General features: G+C 48.6%; 1 non-coding gene across 1 annotated transcript; it reads left to right on the top strand.

The window, feature by feature from the left end:
* The first annotated feature begins 3,248 nt into the window (after positions 1–3,248).
* On the top strand, positions 3,249–3,367 carry LOC111739677. The gene has a single exon (XR_002780344.1). It is a non-coding gene; the product is annotated as a 5S ribosomal RNA (ribosomal RNA).
* Positions 3,368–6,671: the final 3,304 nt, after the last annotated feature.

Here is a 6,671-nt window from a genome sequence, read left to right as displayed (position 1 = left end):
GTTTATCCCTTGGGTGACATCGGCAGCAACAACTATATCTTTATCCATCAAGGGTTTTCCGCACTGCAGCTCCCCGCCCTGCGCCCCCTCCCCACCCCCGCGCGCACACACACACACAAAGCCGCCCCAGCCTAGATCGGAACACTCACGACATGGAAGAACCTGTTGTTTGGATCTAATCTTTCTTCCTTAAAGTCACATCGCTCCACAAAGGGGGCTGGTGGGAGAAATGGACGAAAGGAAAAGAGATGAAAGGTATGACGTGGGGCTGACGGCGCCGCTCCAGGACGCACCTGTGCCCGCTGGCCGCTAGGAAGAGAGCCACAGACCACCGTGGGACCGCCGTGGCTGGCCAGGGAGAAGGGGCCCTGCCGCCATCCAGGGGGCTGGAATGAGGGCATGGTGACCGCCACTCAGAAGGCCCCCCACCCCAGAGCTTTCTTACGGCCGGCCGTAGCCACAATGTCTTAAGCTACCTCTGAATTAGCATTCGCATATGCACAAACCCACGCGCTCGCATACGTGACAATGGCCACTGTAAACTCCTACGATGACATGTCCATCAATTGACAACGGCCACTGTAAACTCCTACGATGACATGTCCATCCTACTTCTGTAACTAGGAAAGTATCCCCGGTTCTCAGCCCAAAGGGGTGCTGGAGAGGCAGGCCAGCAGAGGTCGTGAACGGGTGCTAGGTCTGGCCGAGGCGCAGCGAGTGCTCCCAGCTGTTTCTCCCAGTGACTGCAGCTCTCACCCCTGGACAGGTGCAGGCAGCAGCTCTCCGAGGACTCTTAAAAACGTAGAGCAGCAGGTCGCTTGGAGGAGAAGACGAGAAGTCAGAGTAGCATCCGACTGGCCGTGGATTCACCGTCTCGCGCCTTTGGTATTCCCCAGACAGGCCACAAGGCACCGAAACCCAGGCGTGGACATCGGCGGGGACAGAGAGAGCTCCAGCAGAAACCTGGTTCAGACTCGGGGTGTGAGAAAGGGGTCTTGTGGCGGCAACAGCGGCAGCATAGGGGGACCCGCAGCGTGGAAAGCAGCAAGGAACGGGGGCCTTCCTGTCCAGCTCGAGGCGGGGGGTTCTGAGAGCAGGCTGTGTCCCCATCTCCGTGCTCCCACGACTCAGCCAGTCTTGGGAACTGGGCAGAAGAGCAGGGTAAACAAAACCCCAGCTTTCTGGAGGGATGAACAGAAAGCAGCACACCCGGGAAACTGACAAGTACCAGGGGGAGGATGGAGAGGGTGGAGGTGGGGAAAACCAGCCCACGAAGCGATCTGCTAACTTCAGGGCTCACCCCCAACGCTACGCACGCTAGGGTTTAATTACAAAAGCATAAGGAAGACTTAGAGACCTGAGCTAACAGATTCATCACCTGCTGGGCCCCACCCAGCCGGACCACAGGACGGTGAGCAGGCGGGAGAACCCCAAAGGGCACCGCAAAGACTTAGCGATCGGACCTGACCCGGGAGGAGGGGGCAGCCGCGTGTCTGCAGGGGAAGGAGTGACAGAAAAGCGAGGCCCTCAGCGCCACCCCACCCTGCAGTTCTGCGTCGTTCCGAAGCTATGTTTGTGTGGCACTGTCCCCCTGAGGCAGGAGATGTGCTTTCCTCGGGTCTGTGTCTCCAGAGGCGCGCACGGTGACAGGCAGGCAGAGATGCTGACATGAATGCAGCTTGTAAAGCAGTGAACGGATGCAAACGTGACTGAGTACATGAACCGTGTGACTGACGGACACAGGCAAAAAGCCCTGCAAACACATCCGATGGCCACGTGCTCCTGTCCGGCCATGTCTCCTGTCACTGGAGGCCGGGTGTGGTGGTGAGCCAGTGGCCCACGAGAGACCAGGATGCCAACAGAGGAAGCCAGTCTGGCAGTAGGAACGCAGGAGAATTAGGCCAGAGCAGGGGACCCGTGACCTTGCCCCACAGGTGGATGTAAGCGTCCATCCCTATGCTGAGCGGGAGGGGAATAAAGAACAGGAAGCAGCACAGCGAAACACGCCAGGTCGGTGTGCAAACCACAACACCCTCTAAAGCATTTTCCATCCCCTGAAGGCTCCTTCGAAGAGTGGCCTGTCTTTAAGCGTGGTGAAGTAACACTCGACACCGAGTCCCCTTCTGAAGGCTGGGCGATGTGTATTTGCTTAATTAACGCCTCTGGAAATCCCCCGTAGTAAAGAAACATGTTTAACGTTTTTAAAGATTTAATTGAGGGATAATTAGCATGTGCACAGAGGCCGAGTGTTCAGTTCCATGAGTTTTGAGAGCTGAGAACGTCACCCACCACACCACCCAAACAAGATCTAGACCTTTCCCATCAACCCAGAGAGTGTCCCGTCCCCGTCAGCACCCTACCCTGCCCCCAGCGGCCACCGTCTGCTTTCCCATCACTGTCCTCGGCTTTCGCTGCTGCTTAGACTTCAAGGAACGAAATCATGCTGCATGGATTGGGGCAGGGGTGGGGGTCTAGCTGTTTTGCTCAGTGAGTTTCTGAGTTTTGTTAACACTGCATCAAAAGTCTGGGTCTTCTTTTTCGTTCATTGCTGAGGCGTATTCCATGGTGTATGTATATCATGATTTGTTTATCCATTCTCCTTTTGATGGACACGTGGGTTGTTTCCAGGTTTTGACTATTATGAATAAGGCAGGCGTGCACATCCTTGGGTAAGCCTTTCTGTGGACGTATGTTTTCATTTTTCTTGGTTAAATACTCAACAGGACTTGCCAGGCCATGGGGTTGAACTTCACGGAAACGGCCAAACGGTTCTCCAAAGTGGTGGCACCTGTCTAACTTTTTAAACTTGGCATTTCCTGCACTCGTTAGACCCCAGAGTCCCACACATCTATGAAATGGGCAGGTGGGATCAGAGAGCTGTTCAGTTTTCTCCCAGCTTCACGCAATGAGAAAACAGCCAAGGCATTCAGAAGCCAAGAGGTTTTGTCTTCTCGTAGGCAAAAGCAAATGAGGTGAAGCCTAGGATGACCAGAGAGAGGAAGGCTGGAGGAGAGGGGAACGGGGAGGGGGAAGAGACAGCCCCGAGGCCAGGGAGTGGGGAACAGCTGCCCGCAGGTGTCATTTGGATGGAGGCAGGAAAGAAGGTATTTTTAAGCCAGAGGGAATCTGAGATCCCCAAGTCAGAACTGATTAAAGCAGCGACAATGGTGTGCAGAGGTCCTGCGGTGTTTAAGACACTTCTCTGGTCCGCGGGCATCGATAATGACAAGGTATTAAGAAAATGCTTCATCTACGGCCATGCCACCCTGAACAAGCCCGATCCCATCCGATCTCGGAAGCTAAGCAGGGTCGGGCCTGGTTAGTACTTGGATGGGAGACCATTTAGGAAGACCAGGTGCTGTAGGCATAAAAAATAAATAAAATAAAAAAATAAGGGATTATAAACTGACAAGGTCCTTGCAATCCGTGAGGTCAACGAAGGGTTGCCTTGGCTAAAAACAAAAACAAAAACACTTTTTAAAAAATTTTTTAAAAATTAAAAATAAATAAATAAGTTTTAAAAATTAAACAATTTAGAAAAAGAATATTCTTCAACATTACTTTTTTTTAAAAAGCAGGAGTGGGATAAACAATTTGGGGGTAAAAGTAAAAGTAAGGTATGGTAAAATTTTATTCATTCTAACTTTATTAAGAATCTCCAGTTAAAGAGAGATAAGTCACAGGGATGTAACGCACGGCACAAGGAATACGGTCAGTAACATCACATAAGTGCATATGGTGACAGATGCTTTCGCACAAAGGAGAGACTCCAACTCAGCCTGAGCCACTAAAATCAGAGTGGCCCAGGGCTCGGGCCTCTCCTGCTTCTTTGGCTCCGAAAGTCAGCTGGCTCCCTGTCCCCACAGAAAGTTTATTTCCTCTGTGGTCTCTGAAAGGGACAGGACAGTGTCTGTCCACAGGGCAAACCGTTGGAGAACCCTTCGACGAACCTCTGTCCAAAAACGGGAGCCCTCGTGCATTGCTGGTGGGATTGGGAATCGGTACAGCCACTGTGGAAAACAGTATGGAGGTTCCTCAAAAACTAAAAATAGAATTACCACATGACCCAGCAGTCCCACTGCTGAGTATATATCTGCGAAACCCAAAATGCTAACTTGAAGAGACACATGCACTCTTATCGTCACTGCAGCATTATTTACGAGAGCCAAGATATGGATGCAGCCTAGGTGTCCATCAATAGACGACTGAATAAAGAAGGTGCGGTACATATATACAACGGAATATTACTCGGCCGTAAAAAAGAATAAAATCTTACCGTTTACAACAACCTGGATGGACCTATAGGGTATTATGCTGAGTGAAATAAGTCAGACAGAGAAAGACAAATACCATATGATTTCGCTTATATGTGGAATCCAAAAACTAACTAAATAAATGAACAAACAAACGAAACAGAAACAAACTCATAGATAACAGGTTGCTGGATAGGAGGAGGGTTAGGGGGCCGGGTGAATAGATAAAGGGATCAATAAGCACAAATTGGTAGTTATAAAAATAGTCACAGAGATATGAAATACAGCACAGGGAGTACAGTCAATAATATTGTAATAATTGTGTATTGTGTCAGATGGGTACTAGATTTATCAAGGTGATCACTTCAAAAGGTATATAAGTGTCTAATCACTATGTCGTGCCCCTGAAACTAATATAATATTGTATGCCAACCTTACTTTATGAATAAATTTTTAAAAGAAACCCTCCAGCCAGAAAGCAGAGGGTCAGAAACATGGCCCACATATCCAACTGGCTGGGAGCTATCCAGGCTTATACCTGTCATTCTTCACTTGGACTGTATGTTAGTCACATCCTGGTCACAGGATTCAGGAAGACTTTTTACCCCTTGAATTCCAACCTCTATAGGCCACATGTCACCTCCTCTTTTGTTCCAGTCACTTCTTCATTGAACTCATTTTTGGAAATAATTGAAGTCACAAAAGTGCTTCCTACAACCATTAGCTCTATCGTCGGGTGACCACGCACCTGGAAAATCACGACCCTCCCTCTGCCCTTTCCCTGAGGGCCAGCACCTCTCCACCTCCAGGAAGCAACCCCTCTGTGCATTAAAATCAATATTCCTTTTCTTCGTCAGTATTCACGCTTATCTTCAAACACTGAACCAGAGTTCTTGAGATTCCGTCCAGACCTAATATCTATCATTCGATGTCTCCATTCACTTGTTCATGCCCCTTAAATACACACCTACCCCTCAAACTGCCAGCGACCCTATGCACATCCCCTCCCCTTCTAATGCAACCCCCTAAAGTGTCCAGTTCACAAGTCGGCTCACTGCTGGGTAATTTCTGAGATACGTTTATATCTGTACATCACAGAGGCCGGGTGCTTGATAAAGGTCCCTAAAGACTCATTCATTTCAAACCTGATGAGAGTCCCCCTTCCTTCCTCTTCACTGCCCTGCATCTGAGGATGTGTGCGCGTGCATGTGTGTGTGCTCACACGCACATGCACGTGACTACAGTTTGCTATGCCTCACCTTGCTATGCCTAGCAAGCTATTAAAATGTGGCATGCTCAGTATACTGGGTAGACTATACTTTCTCCTCTGCATACTATTCTGCTTGGGCCGCCATGACAAAATGCCACAGACTGGGCGGCTGAAGCAACAGAAACTTATTTTCTCACACATTCCAGAAGCTGGAAGTCCAAGATCAAGGTGCCAGCAGGGTTGGGGCCTGGTGAGACCTCTCTTCCTGGCTTACAGATGGCTGCCTCCTCCCTGTGCCCCCATATGACCTTTCCTCTGTGCATGGGAAAGGTAGAGATGGGGGAGCTCTGCTGTCTCTTCTTTTTATAAGGACACCAACCCTATTGGGTTAGGACCCCACCCTTATAACCTCATTTAACTTTATCTACCTCCCTAAAGGCCCTTTCTCCAAGTATAGTCACGTTGGAGTTTGTGACTTCGACCTATGAATTTGAGGGGGACACCATTGGTCCACAACAAGAAGTTGCAAAGTGTGTATGAAACATTAGATAATTACAGAGTGGCAAGGTGAAAAGCAAAGGTCATGACCAGAAGGAGAATACTAGCGATTATCTGTAAAAACAAGGAACAGAGAGAAAGTCATAAGTTGTTTTATTACTATTTTTTAAAAGCTCTTCTTTTAGCTAATACGTGTATACCTTATTTACTCGCCCTTGGTGGCCATCGATAAATACAACCATTTTAACTTTACAAAAACAATTACATTCCATAAAAGGGCAAGTTCAGTCAGTATTTTCACACAGTCCCACTTGAGATAGAGGGGAAAGTGTGACTTAAACTAACGCGAAATGCAAAAACGTAGATCATTCAATGATGACTCTGATGTCATCTTTCTGCCATTAAATGGAGCTCTTGGCTTAAGAAGCAATCATTTTGAGACAATTCGGGAAATTGGAACATGGATTGTGTCTTAGAAAACATTAAAGAATTATTATTGAAGTTTCCACTCAAGATGACGGAGTAAGTAAATGCTGTACTGGCCCCCTCACATGACCACAGCAAAATTACAACTAAACTGCAGAACAACCATCAGTGAGAACCACCTGAAGTCTAGCTGTCCTACAACTGGGGACACACAGAAGAGGTCACCTCAAGATTGGTAGAAGAGGCAAAGACACAGAATGGGCTGGTCCCTCACCTGCATGTGG

The sequence above is a fragment of the Pteropus vampyrus genome, unplaced genomic scaffold (assembly GCF_000151845.1).
Source record: "Pteropus vampyrus isolate Shadow unplaced genomic scaffold, Pvam_2.0 Scaffold52, whole genome shotgun sequence".
NCBI classification, from domain to species: Eukaryota; Metazoa; Chordata; class Mammalia; order Chiroptera; family Pteropodidae; genus Pteropus; species Pteropus vampyrus.
This window is presented reverse-complemented; position numbering and strand designations above follow the sequence as displayed.